The sequence below is a fragment of the Vanessa atalanta genome, chromosome 5 (assembly GCF_905147765.1).
Source record: "Vanessa atalanta chromosome 5, ilVanAtal1.2, whole genome shotgun sequence".
Lineage (NCBI taxonomy): Eukaryota > Metazoa > Arthropoda > Insecta > Lepidoptera > Nymphalidae > Vanessa > Vanessa atalanta.
This window is the reverse complement of record NC_061875.1, coordinates 3,248,679-3,271,846: the sequence shown is the minus strand read 5'-3', so window position 1 is coordinate 3,271,846 and position 23,168 is coordinate 3,248,679.

Below are 23,168 nucleotides of genomic sequence, written 5' to 3'. Positions count from 1 at the left end.
GTTCGCACGATTTAATTTTTTTTATACAGTCATAGCGCCGCTCTCTACGTGGCCAGTAACTTTCTAAATTTAATTCTTTGTTAAATCATAACAATTTAATAAATTGCATGATTGCAATTTATTAAATTGTTGTTTATGATTAAACCTTTTTATATTTTTGCACATCTACGGCTGGTGCTCTTCAAAATTAGACTATAACCGAATTTTTATATGCAGCCATCTTCCCTTTACCAATGAGACAAAAATCGGCTTACGCTATTAAAAAATAAAATGATAACATAAATCGACCATTATCTTACATTTTAGAAGAACTTACATAATTGAATAATTTTATAATAATAAATTTTTATAAAATAAATATTTCGATGATTTATTGTTGTCGACAGTACTACTTTCTCGTATTGCAAGTTGCGGTTTTTTTTATGGCATTGGTTGGCGGACGAGCATATGGTCCACCTGATGGTAAGTGGTCACCACCGCCCATAGACAAAGGCACTGTAAGAAATATTAACCATTCCTTACTGATGTAAGGTTGAGGATGGTGGCGCATAGGTGATTCTATGCGCCACCAACCTTGGGAACTAAGATGTTATGTCCCTTGTGCCTGTGATTACACTGGCTCACTCACCCTTCTAACTGAAACACAACAATACAGTGTACTGTTATTTGGCGCTAGAATATCTTATGAGTGGGTGGTACCTACCCAGACGGGCTTGCACAAAGCCCTACCAACAAGTGACAATATATGACATAAAATTGCTGCCAAATTCATACCTACAACCTGCCTCTCAGAATTTCTTGTAACCGTAACTAACCTCGTTTGGCCTTTTAATCCAACAATCATACGAATTTTTCGTAAAATATATATTTTTTCTTTTTTATTTATTTAAAATCTCTAGATCCTTTAATTTCTGTAAAACGTTCACAATATGAAATGTTATAATTAACAATTTTTCATCCGCAGCTTCACCTACGTGAAGTAGCCTATGTCCTTCCTTGGGTTTCAAGCTTGATTAATACCAAATAATATATAATTTAGTTCAATGGTTTAGTGAAAGCGTATCAGTCAAACAGACAGAGAGAGGTATATTTGCATATTTTCGCATTTATAATATTTGTATAGATTTAGATCAAACACAGACATGGTATAATTCATTATCATTCGGTTGTCCTTCTCGTATTTATTTAGAGCTGGCGCAGTATATTTTCCTCATCATTTTATCTCCTTCTCTTTTTAAATCCTCAGTTATTCTTTATCTCCTTAAGTCAACATCACATCTTTTTGATAAACTTTGGACCGTTTTTTGCATTCCTCTTGCATGTTGTGGTATTGTATATCCCTTAGGTTTTCTGTCGGTTGAACTACATCAAAGGATCTTGTCCTTTCATATTCTATTTTTTTTACTCGATTCTCTTATCAGGTACGTGGATATTTCTTTCATCCACGATACTACGTTTAAAACGTTTGATGTCAGTTTTATAATTATCCTCTTTTAACTTGATGAGGAAACAAAGATTGTAAGTAATTTCTTTGATCTGAAGCCATTTTACCCACCTATAGTTAGTTAAATTTATGTGATATATCGATTCAATAATCGAAAAATTGCCACAGCGTAGTGAAGTTACATCATTTAGTGTATCGATGGAAAATTGCAGACTATCGAAATTACCAAACATTTAGTCAGCTACTGTTGTTCAAGACAATTTTTCCGGCAAGTATGCCAGTCTGTTCTGGAAATTTAGAGCATCTTTAAAGACAAGATTTATTTAATCAGGGAACAATATATACCTAGGTGTTTATTTTAATATACTTTTACTTGGTGCACTCCGTAGTAAGCATAAATGAACTTATATCCAAAAAAATATAATTTGGATATAGTAATATATTTTACTCTATTAATGTGATTCTTCAATTGTAATTTCCATGAAATCTCAGTTTTTGTATATAATAAATAAAAAATATATAAAACGTAGTTTTATTTTGTTTACGTAACCTAACCTATACCTGTTATCATAGATTTATAGATTTGTTGAGTTACACCAAGCATTTAACCAGCTTTGGTTCTATAGAATTTCAGGCCTACTGTTTCCAATTTCAGCAAAAACTTTTCAGTCAGTTCTATTATGCCTTCAGCTAACAACATACGCCAACGTGTTCTATATCAGGCTTACTTCGGTGCAGGCCTACTAACTGATACGTGGTTTCCGTTGGCAATCAAATGAAAATATAATCAAAATATTGTCTGTTAATGACTTGGGCTCGAAACTTTGGATTTTGAAATTGGCTCGAAAGTATTTCTACTTTGGAAATTTTCTTTTACATGATGACAATTTTGTGGGACTCGTGGTTATAACTGCTGCCCACAAATATCTACTGCTGATGAAAGAACATTACTGTGGCAGAGTATCTCCTCTTAAGGAGAAAGACTATAACTTATTCCACAATGCTGCTTCAATACGGCTTGTTTTCCTCCCAATGGACAGCTTTAACCGCAGAACGCGAGATGAATTAGATGAGGTCAGGATCGATCCTGAGACTTTTTACATTGCTAGGCGTCACGTAAACAATTGCGCTATTGACGCTTAAGGTTGTGAAAACTCAATGTTGTTTGTCCGGACTTGGAACTGCCTTCTTCAGTAAAGATTAACATGTTCTCGCTACTGGACTAGTGGTACTTTTCATCATTCGGAACAAATTTATTTTTCTCGCATATCCTATAATTTATATCCTCATCCAGGTCGCGAGATACCTCAATATCAAATTTAATTCTGATCGTTTAAATGGTTTGACTGTATTATATAACAAACAAAGGGACCTACGTTCGAATTTATAATATGAATCTAATAGAAAATGTCCTAATACTTAATAAAGATTTTCTTCGTAAATTATTACGTAACTTTTCCAGTACAGGTGCAGTGAATCGTAAATGAAACATTTGTAAAGTTAATTACAGCATTCAGTGTGTTTTATTTCATCACACTAGTAATTATATTTATTTGTATAAATATTTAATTATGTAATTAATAACTTCATTTAATTATTGAGTTAATTATATTGACTTTAACAGTTATTTGTGGATGTATCAATAAATAAATTATCTTTTACGATTATTTTGTGCTACAATTGTACATCGTATGAATCGTTTTAAGTCTAAGTATCCGATTTTTTTATACACAATAATCATGTATCATGAATATAGTTACATCTTTGATTATCTATGTATGTAATATATATATATTTTTTTAATTGGTGATTCTTTATAGGATTTATTTATTAATTTTATTGTATCTTATTTATATTAATTAGCCATTCAATTAACAGCCTAACCTTGTTCCTAAGCAGCACCATCATTTGCCCAAAATGACATTTTGGTCACTGAAGTATACCCATGTCTATTTTCTGAACAGACTAAAGTAAACCCTACTCCATGAACGGAAGGTGTATTCACTGGATATCAGTCCACTAGTTGAACGGTGCCATTCAGTGAAATGGCTAAGCTGTTAAAAAAAAAGGCTAATTAAACTGGGTTGCTTTGGCAAATATAGATAATTTAAATAAATGATAAAAGGCTACTACAGAAGATTTTACACGCTTATCAACATTAAATTGGTGGTAGGATGTTATGCACACACTTCTAAGTAGGTACGCTCAACAGCACTACTTATTGTTGTTGTATTTCAGTTTAAAGGTTCCCCTTTAAACTGGAATTCAGTGAATACGAGTAAATACAGGCACAAGGGACATAACTTCTTAGTTTTCAAGGGACTTACTACCAGAGACCGCTTAAAGGTACCAGGGACAATCTGCCAGTATACATATATTTTTTTCAGCTCATGGATTTATTGTAAATATATTTCGTAAATTATACTTGTAGATATTGAATATTATCTGAGCGTCGAGTGAAGAGAAGCTTAATATTGAGATGTCTGCTAACAATGTCTGTCGTAAAATATGAACATAATAAAACTAAACTCAATATATACGCATAATTTTACTGAATAAGCGATTATCTGATCTGTTTTACTTTGGCTTGGCTTTGGTCTTAATGGATTTTATCTTTTATCCGTCAAATTTACTTATTTTAATCGATGTTAAAAAAATACGTATACAGGTGCGTCCCGGGAAACTCGATAGAAGTGATAACTTAAACTAATCTAATTTGAACTATTTAATAACGAAATTGTTTGAAAAAACTTGAAAAAAGCTTAGTTTATTACTTAAATGGTATGTATATTAATATGATAATATAAGGAAAGGTTATTTTAAATAAATAAATATTGGACAACATTACATACATTACTCTGATCCCAATGTAAATAGCTAAAGCACTTGTGTTATGGAAAATCAGCAGTAACGACGGTACCGCGAACACCCAGACCCAAGACAACATAGAAAACGAATGTAATTTTTCTACATCGACTCGGCCGGGAATCGAACCCGGGACCTCGGAGTGGCGTACCCATGAAAACCGGTGTACACACTACTCGACCACAGAGGTCGTCAGTATTAATATTTTATTCTTAGTTACAATTCGTGAATATTTACATGAGAATTTTGTGTATACATGTACATTATACATACTAGAATTGTAACTAAGAATATGTAAGAGAAAGGGAAGCCAGACAGAAGTATGGGGCCGTCACGCGTTACGAACGAAGCGATTTACCCTCCGATAAGAATAATATGTACGATGAAAAGCCATATTATAAAGACTTCGGTCACGATGCCCAATTATAAACATCTGGTATACGCTAAGTGTATGCAAGATCACTCTTATAATGTTCTCATATATTTGCTTGTTTTTCGAGGCAACGGAGTGTACTTGATTCAGAACCAACTTCTTAACTTTTGTCTACCACTTTTGATTTCTTGCTTGCTTTGAATACAATTAGAAAATTATTAGTTTTCTGATTTTGTCTCATGTATGCCATTATATATGTCTCGTGTATTTATTAGCTATGATAACACCACTAACTGATCTAAGGTAAAATATAAAGATGAACTGACATTTACGGAATTAAAAAGATAGATATTTAAAAAAAGTACAAGGGTCATCTTGACAGCTTAATTTTTATTTTGACGCAAATATGCTCATAAATATTGAAGTTTATACTATACGAAAATAGATATATTTTCTCAAATAATGGAAATAAATTTTATAATAATAAAAAATGTTTTCCTTGGGATAACCTGCAATACCAGCCAAAGGTAAAACTTGGAAGTAAACTTACTGTAGCTGATGTCTTATGTGAATATCTGAATTAGACACTAAAGGACATATCCAAAGGATGTTCGTCTGAGGTTCTAGTGTGGAACTGTAGAGACGCTCATTAACGCGTCTGCAACTGGCAACTGAAAACTCTCGTAATCTGGGTATTATAGAATACTATATTCAGCTTTAGACCTCGTTGGGTAAATAACTGGTATATTTCTACATCTGTTGTAAAGTTTATTTAAAATATTTAACTCCGTTTTATTGCCTTCATTTGATATTAGAGCGAAATTATTTTGTGCTTGATCACAATCGACTATAATTATACATAAATAAATAAATAAATATTGGACAACATCACATACATTACTCTGATCCCAGTGTAAGTAGCTAAAACATTTGTGTTATGGAAAATCAGAAGTAACGACGGTGCCACATACGCCCAGACCCAAGACAATGTAGAAAACTAATGTTTTTTTCTATATCGACTCGGCCGGGAATCGAACCCGGCACCTCGGAGGAGGTCGTCGAACATATACATATATATAGTAAATATAAATTAGCAATCTATACATAGTTTAAAATTGATGATTGTTTAAGAAAAAACATTGTCAAGTTAATAAAGAGGGTGTAATAAAATATTGCATAGATGATGAAAAGTAAAGAGTTAGTTCTAACATGTAACAATTTAATTGTAATTAAATATATAATTGTAACAAATATATGATTTAATCGGTTAATACGAGTACCACCTGAGTATCTTAATGGTTCATCTCTGTATCTACATTCCGAACTTAAATTTAATCTAATTCAATGAAATCGTGTTGATCATTCAAAAGTATTTATTAGAGTATACTTGCATAAAGTGTATTTTAAAATAGCAGTTTATCGTTGTAACGTAGGTTCTTTCTTTTTTGTGAAGAACGACGAGAAGCTTATCTTCACGCCGACTGTTAAGTTTCCGTCGACTGTTAAGCCAATTAGAACATTATTTTTTGTCGTCTGAGAATTAAGAGGAAGAGCCGAGATGGCCCAGTGGTTAAGATGCCTTAACCGATGATTTCGGGTTCAAACCCAGACAGGCACCACTGAATTTTCATGTGCTTAATTTGTGTTTATAATTTATCTTGTGCTCGGCGGTGAAGGACAACATCGTGAGGAAACCTGCACGTGTCTAATTTCAACGAGATTCTGCCACATGTGCATTCCGCCAACCCGCATTGGAGCAGCGTGGTGGAATATGCTCCAAACCTTCTCCTCAAAGGGAGAGGAGGCTTTTAGCCCAGCAGTGGGAAAATTTACAGGCTGCTAATGAGATTTAAGGGGTACACGATATCCTTAGTTATAATTATCTCTCCTTGAGAAAAAAAGGTATTTATTTGCCGTAGTTATTTAAAAATTAAGAAATTCATGATAAACATAATTATATATTTATATATCTTATGCGCTAATTAGTCGTTGATTTTTGACATTCAATAAGGAAGTGTAAGGGTTCTATTGGATAAAAATTTTAACCTTTAGTTTGAATTATTGAAACTTTTAAAGCCGTGTTAATTTTCAATAAATTGATGTAGGGATCGCTGTCTGATTAGTCTTCGGATTATAATAACATTAGCCCCTTTGTACAGTTGCAATATATTAATTAAAATGAGCTAAGCAAAAAAAATTAAGTAGTTATATTTATTTATTAATAGGAAGCGAATTTGTTTTATACAATTTATTTATTAAGAATAATATGCTAAAGCTTTATCCTATTAAAGATTCAAAAAAAGCCTTTTTTTATGAAAGTTACTCCAAACCTAAAAAAATATATCGAAACTAAGGAGAAAAAAAAGGAAAGAGTAGAAATGAGCTTTCCTAAAAAATGTCGACTTTCGGAGCGTCGTCCCGATTATTAAACTTTTCATTTAAAGTTGAAAATAGAGCAAAGCTCTATAAGGGTTGTTTCGCCGGATCTGGCCCTTTCGATTTTTCTTAAATTGTTTTAGTCATATGTTCATATTTTATATAAAGTAATTATAATTTATAGTCCGTATATTTTGTATTTTCATCGAATCGAACCAAGCCGAGCCTATTGTTAAATAATCTTATTAGAGTTTAATAACCTAAACTTATTTCGTTTCTTGGAATTTTTTTTTTGACAAATTTATTCTTAATGACATTAACTACCTTTTATATATTAAATTGTTATTATATATTAATTATGAATTACTCAAGCAGCAAATAAACATAATGTATTAAACTAGTAATACATAAAGTATTTACATAATATGAAAACATGTATATCGTTTAATTTGTTATACATAACCTAATATTGTTTTTTTTACCTTAAAACCTTTAACCAGTAATAGTAGTAATACTTGTGACCAAGTATCCTATACTCGATAATTTAAATCTTGCTATGCTTTTATTAACATAAGAATTGATAAATATGCACATACAAATCAAATGCATGCAGAAGCGTAACATGTCTTTTAAATTATTTAATATTAATGATTATTGTTTTAAAGAATAGTAGCGGTGTCCCCTTAAAAGGAATTACTTATACTCTCTTTACCCCTCCAATTAAGCCTGAAGCTTTTGTTAGGAGTTGGGACGACAATAGCCATAATTTTATTTAAAAACTACCACACTCACCCACCACCACCTGACCTCACCGAACCTTCCTGATAAAATACTGGCTGAAGAAACTCAGCAGGATTGTTTTTCTGTCAATTTGTGATTGCTTGCATAAAATATTCAATATCGAGGAGGCGATCGTTTCATTTCCAGTGTGTGCTATCGACTATGAATTCAATAATTACATAAAAGCCTTACTTTACATTTTTTTTTATTTAGTAACATATACATGTAATAACTAATACAAAACTAATAAATTTTAGTTATAAAATTTAATTCGATTTTTTTTTAAATAATATCTGATGTATTCAAATCTAATTCTTATTTAATACAGATAAAGAAATAAATCTTTGTAATTATATATAGTTTATATAGCAGCTTGTTCTACAGGGAAATCCTTTTTCAGTTAATATTATATATAGATCGAATCGATAGCGTACAAGACGCATCCGACAATAGCTTATAAAACAGAAGTGTCATGGGATACCCATTGGAATGAAGTCGCTCTATATATGAAATAATAGACACAATTATACACACAATAAACTAACGACCCTTGCGAATAATTAAATGTCCAGAAATAATATTGTTTTTAAAATAATCACACTAGATTTTTAACTTAAAAAATAACAAAAAAAATTGTTAAATAATGTTATATTAAATAGTTATCAACAAAAAGAGACAGAAAGAAAGAGAAAGGGAGGGAAGGGTCGCTGGGGGGGGGGCGATTGCAGAACGCTTTTACTTTACCTGTCAATTTTACTATCTCCACTCTACTGTAAGCCGAGTGAAAGAACTTCATCCCAAAAATAAAAGAAACACTGCGAAGTATACCATTGTATACCCAGTATTGACTGTTTGTCTTGACAATATCTCACAGCCGATCGAAAGCTTCTCTGCCTATTGAGGTTTGGAGTTACGGTGAAAATTGCTGCATTATTGGTGGCAGATTTCCATACATATTCTGATTTATTTTTCCTTCGTAACTAAGTAGGTGAGGAGGTGAATTAAACAATAATTTAGCCCAAGAAAATTTATTAATTCCTGAAGACTTACGTATGAGAACCATTGATTCATCAAGAAAATGTATTAATTAATTATAAAAAAGTCCACAAAACCAAATACACCTTAACTAATGATATCATACCCATAGACGTCTCGTATAATGTTGACAGCACACTCTCCGGCCCTTCAACCTTAAATAAACCTTAAACGAAATTCCTTTAAAACTGTAACGAGCTCACACCGGGTGTCAACACACGACACCGACCTGGCATTATTTTGAGTTATTAATTTCAGAGCGTCATCATTATCGCTCCCCTTTTAATTACGTTTAGTGAATAAGCGAAAATTACCTTTTGTTTTATTCCGAAAGTCCTTTATGTACGGCGACTTGCGTCTTAATGAGCTTTTCGAAATTTAAAGGCAGTTTTGAAAATAATTAACGATCTCGGATGACTGATGCGAGGTTCTGTGTAACGGTGATGTTTAAACAAGACAAGAATTCCACACGCTAGATTTTCACATGACTTCGTTGGTTAAAATATATTCCTTCACCTTAGTATGTGTGGGTCAAATCTTATTATTGAATCTTAAACAAGTTCCACACTACCGATTGGGCTGAAACATTTCACATATTTGGTCTTGGTGAAAATTCAGACGAGTAAATTTGATTTCACTTAGTCCTGAAATTTTCTCAACTAAGTTTGAAGAACTTTATTTCTCAAAAAGATTTACAAAAAATCACTTACATGAGAAACATATAAAAAAAATACAAAAATTGTTGGTACAAAAACTACATTTTCTTTTACAAATAAATAAATGTACATAATAACTTAGCTTAGTGATTTGAATTCAATTATATTTTGTCGATAGAGAGACCACACTACAACTTTTAAAAATTTATATGTCGCTGCGAAAACCACGTGATAACTACTGTTTGGTTTTCTATTACATTGTTCGTTGTAATATATTAAACTTATATAAATAATCTATTAATAATTATAATACGCATTTGAAATACCTAACGAAAAAAACTACTAAATCTATATACATAAAACTTATATCAAAAGATGTAACGCGTTTCAAAGGTTTTTTTTTTATGTTATTGCTAGGGGGACGGGTAAATGAGCTACCTGGTGGTCTGTGGCCACCACCGCCTATAGACATTTTTTTTTTTTTTTTTTATTGCCCGGGAGGGCAAATGACTCTGCTCCACCTGATGGTAAGTGGTAGTAGAGTCCAAACGCGACGACGGCTAGTGCAGTTGGGAAAGGTGATCTGCTCTAGCCGCCCCCGCCTTGCCGGCCCGCAAGATGCCTCTTCACGCCTCGCTTGAAGGAACCCAGGTCATAAGAGGAGGGGAATATGTGCGCTGGTAAAGAATTCCATGTTTTGGAAGTGCGACAAAGAAAAGAGTTGCCAAATTTCTTTGTACGCGATGGAATTGATGTCACAGTTAGGCGGTGACATCGAGAACCAGCACGCGTGGACTTGTGAAGGAAAGGGGAAGCAGGAATAAGGGAGAATAGTTCCTCTGAGCACTCGCCGTGACACATTCGATAGAAAGCGCTGAGTGCCGCTATCTCTCGACGCAATTGTAAAGGCTCGAGGGTGTTGGTGACCTTTACATCGCCAATAATGCGAACCGCACGTCGCTGCAACCGATCCAAGGCCTCCAGTAGGTACTTAGCGGAGCCATCCCAGAGGTGCGAGCAATATTCAACGCAGGACCGTACCTGTGTTTTATACAGCAGGAGCAGTTGAGCAGGCGTGAAAAAACGCCGCACCTTGTTCAGGACTCCGAGTTTACGTGAGGCTGTTTTTATAACAGCCTCGATGTGATCCTTTGGATTGAGGTCGCACCGAACGTCGATTCCCAGTATGGCGACTTTGCTATGTATCTCCAGCGTGGTGCCACAGAGGGAAGGAGGAGGGGAAAATGGTGACTTTTTCGCTGTGAGAGCGCACACCTGTGTTTTCTTGGCGCTAAACTCAACAAGATTGTCAGAGCCCCATTTGGCGATGAGTCCTAACGTCCTATCGAGCTCAACAACAAGATCCCTCCGTCTCTCCTCAGTTTCCGCCCGTCCAGCCGCTGCGCGTCCGTGGTATCCCCCGTGCACTGTACTGTCATCTGCATAGCAATGTATGTTTCCGAGAGAGAGCATATCATTGATATGCAGAAGAAAGAGCGTGGGGGATATCACAGACCCCTGGGGGACTCCAGCATTCACTACATGGGATTTTGAAGCGCAACCATCAACTAGAACGCGAAGGCTGCGCTTGTGTAGGAAGCTAGCAATCCAGGTGCAGAGCTGAACCGGCAGACCGTATGCCGGCAGCTTGGAGAGAAGACTTCTGTGCCAGACTCTGTCGAAAGCCTTGGAGATATCGAGGCTGACGGCCAACGACTCTCCACGCTTATCGATAGCTTCACCCCAGAGGTGTGTTACGTACGCTAGAAGATCACCTGTGGACCGTTTTGGTCGAAACCCGTACTGACGATCATTAATTAGACAGTGATCTTCTAGGTAATGGATCAGTTGGTTGTTTAAGATCCGTTCCATCACCTTACAAAGAACTGAGGTGATAGCTATTGGCCGATAATTTGCCGGGTCAGATCGATCCCCTTTTTTGGGAACCGCTTGCACATTAGCTTCCCTCCAAGAATCCGGCACACATCCTGTAGAAAGAGACAGCTGGAACAGGCGCGTTAACACAGGAGACAGCTCCGCTGCACACTTCATCAGCACTATGGCTGGTATTCCATCGGGACCGCTAGCTTTCCGCACATCAAGTGATTGTAGCTCTGCACGTACATCGCGTTGCCTGATTTTGATGTCAGGCATCGTGTAGCCACATGAAGGAATTGTTGGTGGCAGCGCACTACAATCATTGATTACGGAATTATCCGCAAAGAGTTTTGCCAGAAGATCAGCTTTCTCCTGCGGACTGTGAGCTAGCGATCTGTCCGGATACCTGAGCGGTGGCAGCGAAGGTTGACAGAAATTGCTTTGCACAGATTTGGTCAGACGCCAGAAGCTACGGGAGCCTCTAGGATGTGAAATAAGGTCATGGCCAAACCGCGCAATGCGCTGTGCATCCGCTCTTGTGTATGCCTTCCTACAAGACTTGGAAGTTTTATTGTAGGTTGCTTTCAGTGAGTCGATGTTAGATGCCCCACTAACGCAGCCATTGATCCACGCGCGATATGCCGCCTGCTTAGAAGACACAGCATCGGCACATTCGCGAGTGAACCAACGGTTACGCGTACCCTTACTGGCGAGGTCTGAGTTAGGAATGTAGTATTCCATCCCCAACAGGATCTCACCAGCAATAGCAGCGGCGCTAGCTGTCGGGTCATTCTCACTGAAGCAACGCTCCTTCCAAGGGACTGACGCATAGTAATCGCGCAAACCGTCCCAATCTGCCGACTTATAGTGCCAAATGCGACGTTTGCTTACCGTTGGTGGCGGCAGCTTGGCCTGTGGCACTTTGGTAGATATCAGGCAGTGATCCGAAGAACCAAGTGGAGCCCGAACCTCAACCTGATATTCCACCGGGTGGCTAGTCAGCAGAAGGTCCAGTAGGGAAGGCGCTTGCCCGTCAATGTCTGGGATCCTGGTGGGCTGATCAACCAACTGGGTCAAGTCATGCGTGAGAGCGAAAGCATGGGCAGTCCTTCCCGCATGGTCAGTTTTGGAGGACTTCAACCATGATTCATGGTGAGCGTTAAAGTCCCCCAAAAACACCAGTTCCGCGTTAGGAAACTGCTCTTGCGCAGCATCTGCCACCCGACTAAGATGGTCAAATAGTCGGCTTGTCTCCAAGTCACCATTGTGGGATCTGTAGAGGCACACGTAGACCCGACTCTGACGAACCAAGTCCACACGTACCACCAACAGGGAGAAGGAAGGGTCCTCCAAGCAGCGCAGACGGTGACAGCAAACATCCGTCCTGACGAACAAGCATACTCCGGCTTTCGCTTTGAAGGATTCTTCAAGCATGTAGCCGGGATAATTAAGGTAGCTGGTATCGACAGGACGGAGTATTTGAGTCTCCGTCAGAAACAACATTGCTGGCCGTGCTGTCTCGAGATGGTGGTGGACAGCATTGAGGTTAGCGTGGAGTCCACGGATGTTAACGAACTCAACCTCAAACAGCGTGGGAATGGTGGGGGTGTGCACCGCTGTACGACCGTCATTTCTTTTATGCACTGTCATGGATAGGGGGAAAAAAGAGGAAGAGACGTGAAGCGAGCGATGCGTTGCCACGATAAGGACGGTCAAAGTGTGGAGCTGTGTTTCCCCAATAAGTTGCCAGAAGAGAAAATAAACTGACCCGCCGGGCGGAAGGGCCCCCGAACCCTCCCGGTAGTGGCCGCCGGGACCCCACCGTCCGGTCACCAACCGGCACGACGGTCCACACCGGGATTATGCGTGGCCTGGTGGGGCAGCCTCGCGAGCTGGTTAGGAACGCTTGGGCCCCTGTACTCTGCCACGGGCGGCCAGCGGAACAACCGTTTCTACGGGTCTCCCTGACCGGCGGGTCAATACACTTTCCTCCAGCATTGGTTCAACAGCAACATCCACCGGACCAACACTTATCGCGACAATGCGCGCTCGGGCACTGGCTGTACGCCGACTGATCTCGAAACGCGGCTGCAAGCAGCCACTTCACGAGTGTTTCACCATGCGTACGGTGGTAACAAGCCAGGCGGATGATTGGCATCCTACCACCAGATGAGCAGATGGTCGCTCAGATGTCCCTTAGTCGCCTCTTACGACACCCATGGGAGAGAGAGGGGCAGTGAATTGTATTCTTACTCCGTCACTGCACGGAAGATTGACGAGAAATAATAACTTTTCCTTACAGCACACAACCACTACCGTCATCAACCATAGGAGCTAAAATGTTATGTCGCTTGTGTGCCTGTAGTTACACTGACTCACTCGACCTTCAAACCGAATTACAATAACCCTAAGTATAGATGTTTGGCGGTAGAATATCTGATGATCTTAATATTAATTTCTTACAGCAATGATATGTATGGGCGGTAGAGTCAACTTACTTATATCATAAAAATATATATAAGTATGCAAATCAAATAAAAGTACGTTTAATTCACTTCTATAAACTCATATTTCACTTCCTATAAACTTTTAACAGCCGAACCTTATAAATCATTATGTCGATAGCAGCTCCGGCCTCACCGGTGGCGATCAGTACATTCAGTACATGAATGAAATACATGTTTCGTACAAATCCTAGTTTGAGATAATCAAAAGCTATTAGTATATTTCTATGAATTTCTCATGAGGTCTCCCGTGCTCTGGAGAACCCGTTTAATTGTTGCTGCTGCACATGATGTCTTGGTCACGTTGGATTCCCTATCAGGCTATATGAAATTGAGGGTATTGCAACATAGGCCATGTTAGCGCACATACTCGTGTATCAAAATAAGTACTGAGTTTTTCGTTAATTTAAATTATTTACACAGACTTACGAATTTCCCACTTAAAGGTCACATCGCCTATAAATATTAGCAATATAATAAATATTAACTATTCCTTACATAACCAATGCACCACTACCTTTGGATACTAAAATGCCTGTAGTAACACTTGCTCATCCTACCAATCTGGAATATATAATGAGTGGATGGTAGTGCCCAGACGGGCTGATTCAAAGTCTTAGCGCCAATCGTTCAAGGTGGTTAGTCTTTGAGCTGTAACCGAAGTTCAGTCAAGGGGATAGTATTTACTTAGGCGCACGACACTGACCCCGGTAATATACACAAGTAACCGCCCCGCAGCGGTTGCGACACTTTGGACACGACGTCTTAGTTTTAAAATAAATTTTGGTTGTAATTATAGACCATTAAATAATTACTTCAAATGTTTATTAAGCTGTTTTTATCGCCAATTTTATCTGTATTAAAATAAAAACAAATTTCGATAAAATGCTATTTACAAAGGAAGCGAATAAAATCGCAAGCTAAGTACTTAAATTAACTTTTTTTTCCAAAGAGCGGGTAATTAAAAAGTCGTTATTTTGATAATGACCAATTTAATCTTTTTTTTTTATATCATTCAAGCAGTTTAAACTCTAACGATTACTTTACATATTAATATAATCATACTTACATACAACAATGATATATATTATTATCATTGATTTACGTTTATTGAATTTTTTTGAGTATTTTATATATATTTGTATATATCTTATTAAAAGATTCTGTAGATATATTATTATTATTTAAATTATGTTACAAGATTGTACATTCTCCATTAACCAATTTAATTGAATAGGCCCATCTTAATCCAGGGCTCAGGGGATACCCCGGTAATCCCCTCTAGGAATTGGAGGCCCACATAGGTAGGCTGACCGTCAAGGCGTCACGGTTGCATGCGAAAGCGATCCTGTGGCGCCCGCTGAAAAGACGGAGAGCGTACCGCTGGTTTTTTAGTGGGTATTCCGGTGTACTAGGACGCAATAGTGTCGTCCTGGGCACCGGCGAGTCCCACATAATTACGTTATACGTTAACGTAAACGTTAAATGTATTCCTAATTAAGAAATATACAACAACGATAATTTCTGCCTAAGATACTAGTATCTTTAAAGTTATTCTTAAAAAGGCTTTATAAACTTTTAAAATAATACAAATAAATTAACACTTGCTTGTGGAAATATCGAGATATCCAAGGACCTTAATCGTGTTAAGTCGACTACTAGAAAATATTCTTTGGAATCCGGAATGAAATACTCTCTGATATATTATTTGCATTTTAAAATAATACTATTTCTCTTTTGAATCTAATTATTTGAAAGCTTATGTTAAGAATGGTGTTAAGATAGTCTCCACTTACATTGGAATCAAACCTGAAACAAAATGCTTCGTATACGCTTAACAATTTATAACAACGTATTGAATTTAACTATTCCTTCTTGACTATTAATTGCTGAACGTACATACGCCGTATAGAGATCACCACTCTTTTCCTTAACAGTTTGATACTATTTTACACATTAAACCATAAATACCACGTACAGTATTATTAAAATATATATATATATATATATATATATATATAACTCGTACAATTTAAATAAGGCGACATAAATGAAATTTAAAATTAAATTGATTTTCGATTTGGTATTATGTTATCCCTTCCCATTCGGCACCTTCATAGACACGAGTAGTTAATTCGAAACGAAGTTAATTAAAATTTAATCAGGTTCTCATTATGCAATTTCTCGAAGAATATGCGGTAAATTTACGGGTGTTACCATAATTCTAAAATGTGCGCCCGTCACGGGACGCCTATCAGATGTTAAACATTGAAATTTATGATTATTGAAAGAATCTATGATTAAAGAAAACAATAAATAAGTAAAGAGTAAAACAAATAAAAACAAAGTTTCGTTTTCTATAATTATTATATATCTATATATATATATATATACATATATATACGTATACGCTGTATATCTCGTATGCGTTACGACACGAGTATACATATAGCATCTAACAAATATTTTTTTAAATACAATTCAAAAAGAGAGTAGCTATTATTTCTTTGAATTACATTCATTTTATTATCATAGTTCTATGTGAAACTCATAATATTATTTTCCACTGACATCTACATCCAAAAACCCTGAATTGTGTTAGTGGATTTAAGTTTTCGGTTTGAAGCGATAACAGTACATGCAAATAAACAAATAAAACTTCCGTAAGTATAAACATTAAATTTATCAACTACGCAAAACAGCCAGTCGAATTTATAATTGAAACGGCCATTATTTAGATTTAGGCAAATCAGCGCGAGCAAAACATTGCTTTTCACTTACACTCATACCCGTTTGTCTCAGAGTTTTTGGAAGTCATATTAGGACGTCGTCATAACACGATAATTGCGCGATAGCGATATTATCATTTGCACAGTACACAGTAACAGCCTGTAAATTTCCCACATCTACTAAGGCCTCCTCTCCCTTTGAGAAGAAGGTTTTGAGCATATTCCACCACGTTGCTCCAATGTGGGTTGCTGGATACACATGTGGTAGAATTTCTTTGAATTCAGACACACGCAGGTATTCTCAGGATGTTTTCCTTCACCGCCGAGCTCGAGATGAATTATAAACAAAAATTAGGGTTTGAACCCGCAATCATCAAAGTTGAGATGTACGCGTTCTAACCACTGGGCCATTTCGGCTCTTATCATCGGCTATTATCATTTGTATTAATATAAATTAAAAATTTGATATAAATTCACCGACAGCAACGGTAACATAACCCTAATTCAGGAGACTAGAGCAGCCAATGATACTCCTTAAATGTATATATATATAAACTAGTATAAATAAATTGAGGTACATCCTACGTTGATAGATTTTTTTCATTGAATCCAAATATTTTTAATCTATGTATTTCAATCGAAGAAAGAATAAAGATACACAAACTTTAGATTCACGTATTCCACGCGATTTTTTAATAACCGCTGTATTAAGTACTGCTAACAGTTCTTGATTAATATATCTTTATTTATAATACAAAACTATTCCGTTTAACTACTTATATCCACTTTCGTTTTACGACGTCGACGTTCAAAGCGCCATTTTTTCACAAATCCATAATATCATAGATTATTCAAGACCTCGACCAATTATGATGTTCGTTCGGCTTTTGTCCTCTTGTGGGTGGAACAGACTATAATCTTATATATAAAAAAACGCTCATATGTGACCAAAGATGACTTTAATTTATTAAATTTGTATATTGTTTACATTTTAAATGATATAAATTATTTTGTTTTCTGTTCATTTCAAAATTCTCAGTCCAGAGTTAAAAAGCCGTGTTTCACTATTGTGTCGTAAAGTATGTAACTGATGCTTTCGTTCGTACCAGATTGCCGTCGTATCGGATTATGAGATTAAGAATAGAGTGCACCTGTGTTTTTACACATTCTCGCGCGATAATATCATCTGCACAGGTTAGTCTTTGTGAAAACTCAACTAATATTTTTTGGAATAAGCCCAAATGATTAATTCATAAATAATTCACTGTCTTTCTAAGTTAAGTATTATATATTATTTCAATGTTAAATGAGATTAAATTATGAAATGAAAAATATTTTCAATGCAATCCGTGCTTGATAGTCAATTGTACTACAAAGGATTTTCATACTTTAAGAGGATTAATAGTTGAGCTGGTCACGCCGCTTTATTGCGAATTAGTGAATTGATACTATATGTATTTACAATTCTAAATCCATTTTTAATGTTAAAAATATTTTGAAAGGATATCACAGAAAATAAATCGTTTACAAACATCAAAGAAAGTACGACAATATTTTTAAAAAGAATAAATAAAATAAAGTAACTCAAAGATACTTGAAGATCAATTAAATTCTTCTTCAAATAAAGTTTTATGAAAAAAAAAAATCACATTTATTTTTACAAAATCGATTGTATTTGCCTGAATAAATATAATGAATAATTAAGAATTGACATTTCTTTTTATGTTACTGTATTTCCGAACTTTGTTATAATCCTTATTCCTTTGATATTAAGAAAAAAGTGTACGGACTCTAGATAATAGTCTTATAGAATAATAATTTTAGTAATAATATAGAATATTAAATTTTATCGTCCAAATCGATTGACCGAAACCAAGAGTAACCAACGTACGTAACTATGATACTCTTCTGACCGATTACGATCACGACGGCATTCTAAAGAATAGTTAACTGCGCAGTAGATTTTATGATCCTCGATCAACTGCGCACACAAAAGTGCATTCTATATCACAATGCGATTGAATGCTATTTAACCGCGATCGTTTTTAGTCAACTCACGATCACAGAAGTTGCATTATGGAAACATGTGTCAAAGGACGTTAGTTAAAACACGAATAACGGATAATATATTATATGCTTAATGCTTCAATTGAATATATTTATATGAAATTGAATGATCTCGATTGAATGATTATGATTAATTTATTCAATAAAAACGATACCAAGAATCATTTTCTCCAATTTCACTAAAACTTCAGTACATTATTAGTATTCGTGATACAGTTAAACAATTTCAGACATTCCTTTATTCAATAAGAGCAATGAATGAGTGGCAAAATTCACTTCACTGTATTTTAATTTGTTTCATTTGTGTTTATGTCGTTCTAAATTATGAAGTAAAAACATCATAAGGAAACCATCCGATGAATTAATCAACCCGCGCTGTAGCAACTATGTGGAACAAGCTCTAAATCACCATATTAAGCGGAGAGCCGTGCTTTTCTCTATAGTGAGATTATTTACATGCAGTTTTTACTTTTATGTAATTGAATTTAATAGCACGATATATTATCGCTCAGCTCGATGAAACTTCTTCACTTTCCAAGTAATAATATTCCATACTCCATGCGAGAATTAATTAACTCACATTCCACATTATTACTGATTAACGACGTCTTTGAAATTAATTCCATTTGAGTTGGGTTAGAGTCTATTATAAGAAAATGTGCTGAGAAATAACTAAATCTTACCCATTTTATAAAGACATCAAGATTATACGAGAACTAAACGAAACTTGACCTCTTGCTTTATTAAAAGAAATATTTCAACGACTATTCCTTTAAGGGCTTATAAATAAAACATTTAACAATAACAAATCGATAAATATCGTCTCTGACACAGGTTTTAAGCAACTATTGATACTTATTTTTTTATATTTATATTTCTTCGAAAATACTTTTTTGATCTTTTACAAAAAAAAAAAAAAGAATCCCATAGGTTGATTTAGAAAGATTATTTTTTGTATTCTTAACTTAAACCTTTGGGATAACATTGTAGGTACATTTTAAGAGTAGCATTTTGAGATTTTTTTGAGTCTGACATTCTTCAATGTAGTATTTTAAGGCTATTGTTAAAAAAACTACCATACATTTTAAATTCAACCTTTTATGAAAATGTTAATTAATAGTTCCTTTTTGTGTTTTTTTTTTTTATATATTTCGATTTCGAGTTTTTTTATTCCTAAAAATATACATAGCTATGTAAACATTTTATATGAGGAAGTATAAATAAAAAAGTACTTGGAATCAAATAAATAAAAACTAAAAAAGATCAAATGAATATATTTTATGCTTCTTTATAATCCCCTGTAATTGGGAAAATAATACATATTGAATTACGCACTCAAATGATACTTGCTACGTACTGCAAAAAAAAAGTCTTGATTCTCTACAACTCATTTGAAAATACCAATGCTTAATCACAGTCAAATTTAATTTCACAGTTTTATTATGCTCATTCATTCATTCATTCATTTTATAAATAAGTGAATTATTAAGGTCTGGAGAATATGGTAGATTTGATTCATCAAATATTCTGAAGCTAGAAATACTAAATGAATATGACATCCGATCAATGATTAGATGCATTATCTTGAAAAACAGAACGACCAATAATTTTTCCACGGTTTCTTTAATTGCTTTAGTTACACATAAAAGGTCCTTTTCAAATGTTATTGATGAATATATTCAGTAATCCCAAATAATAACTTTGTTAGTGATACGAGCAACGAGAAACTTCTTCGTGAGTGGAGAGGATGAAGGAAGAAGACATGCTTGGTATTAATGTTTTGGGATCGAAGGGGTCGTACCATCGTTGTACCCAAGATTAATAAACGGATGGCAAAATTGATAGAAATAAGCATTCCAAACGTTACTATTTAATTTCGTTGGTTATATTTCTGAACCTCAATAAACCTATTAAGTAAAACCGAATGATATATTTAGAACTAGCTGCGCCCGCGACTTCGTTCGCGTTTGAATTTAACAAAAAAAATATTGTTCAGTTCGCAGTTTTAACTATAACTTATTAATTCTGTTTTAGGCAGCTTTTGTTATATTAAAGCACCCGACGTGACGGCGGAATGGTGGCATGTGCCAGGATTGCGCGGTACTGGACAGTATTTGGACATTGCAGCGTGACTTTATTATTCTAAAATAAAAGTAGCCTAAGTTAATACTAATTACATCAACTATTTGCCAGTGAAAGTCCCGTCCAAATCGGTCTAGCCGTTCCAGAGATTAGCAGGAACAAGCAGGCAGACAGACAGACAGACAAAAAATTGAAAAAAGTAATTTGGGTATATGTACCGTGTATATACATTTTACTGCACATTTAGACTTTTGATCTGATGATATCTCGTTTAAATTCAGCAACCGAACTAACTGAACATGAAAAACTGTCTGTTACTTCCAAAGATAAAATCATGTTTGAAACAAATCAATGGCCATGTTGTCGAGTTATTAAAAGACTTTATCAGTAACTCAGAAATTATAGATACGAGCCTTCCGATCCCCAATATATATTATAAAGCTAAAGTAACCCTGTCAGTTGCTCTTTCTCGGCCAAACCACTGAAATAAATTTGATGAAATTTGGTAGAAATTAAAGCTTGAACCAAGGAAGAACATTTGCCTAACACCCGATAACCAAACCTTAAAAGCGAGAAAAACCGCGGTTGACAACTAGTTACAAATAAACCAGTTATAATTAGTTCGTGTAAATAAATCTTAACTAACATAAACATTAATGTCCACCGCCTCGTAATTAGGGAAAAAGTTAAATTTCCACAGTTAATACTGTACTGTGTAATAAAAATCTCATTAAACGAATAAAGTGGACAAGCGCTAAAGCATATTTCCGTGGCTTATTAAGCACCTCCGGTGCCCCACGCCTCTTCATCCTGTTTTCTTGTTTATACATTTTTAAAAGGGGAAGGAAAGTACTCCAGAATTTTAATGAACAAAATTAAAAACACTCAATCGTCATAATTCGTGATCTCAAATATTATAAACGAGATTGTTGATCATTGTTTTCTAATCAAAATTTTCTTCATTCAATTAGGCTCTTACAAGCACTTTTCAATCTTGATTTACAAGTTTTATTAAAACGTAAGCCAGTACGGAATGAAGACTGTACTGAGATGAAATGGAAACAAACTCATTGTTTATTTATAATTTTACAATTATATTTATCATAATCTTGTGTTTTTTTTTTTATGGGAAGGTGAAATAAAAAATTGTAGCCAATCCTAAATTAATAATATAATTTTTAACTTTATTCAAACTTAAATTTCACTTAAGTATGTTCAAATTGTTCATATTTCAGGAAATTTCGTTGGCATTTATGGTTTTGGTGGCAAACGGGCAGGAGGCTCACCTGATATAAAGTGACTACCACCGCCCATGGACATCTGCAACATCGTGGCTTTGTGGTATTGTCATCCTTTGTGTGTGTTTTATTTTGTTTCCCCGTCATTAAAAATACGATATACGAATTACTGTTTATCCTAAATAAAAATAAAATATGCATTTGTCAGATTCTTTTTATAGAAACTTAAGACATTACGTCAGGATATATTAAAAATAAGTTCTATTTATTTATTAGTTTATTATATTTTAAGGTTATAAGACAATATAAGATTATACGAAGCACAAATATTTGTTTAACCATTATAAGAGCCGTAGTAATCGTAATATTGTATTAAATATTTACATTAACACCAATTACCTTAATACTAACTTTGTATTTTGATAATTACAACAACACAATTCATTTATTATTAATAATTTAACAAGCAATAACAATTATACTTTATCACAAAATTATATCAAACCTTAAATGTTAACACCTTGCTGATCCAGGAAAAATAACAAAGTCTATATGGAGCTTCTATCACTTATATAAGCCTCACTAGTAATCAAACAAATCAAATGATTCAGAATAATGAACAGAAAAATCAAAGTACCCTCTTATTTAATATCAATGTTATCAATACAATTCGAATATAATTTAAATCGAATTATTATTATAACAGAATTGATTAAAACATGCAATAAATAATGTAAGCGTTTTTTGTAATTGTCTAATTATTTAATAATTTCTTAATATGTCACATTCGTATTTTTTGTTCAAATAAAGTGTAACATTTGTATATTTTTTTTATTTTTTTTTTGTTGACATAACCACTAGAGATCTGGCCTCACGGGTCCAAGGAATATGTCAGTTTTTATACTTACAATTATACGTGATTTTAAGATTGAATCAATCTAAAACATTCAGTGATTTGCTAGATGCATATTTATGCCTCTAACACAATATTATCGATGAATTCCCTCACGGCACAACTCAGTAATACATAATATACATCGTCCAATATAATAATTCGATTAAATTCAAAATATATTATTATTATTGTTGTTGATATATGTATTATTTTCATAAATACATCATATGTATTGTGACGTTTGAC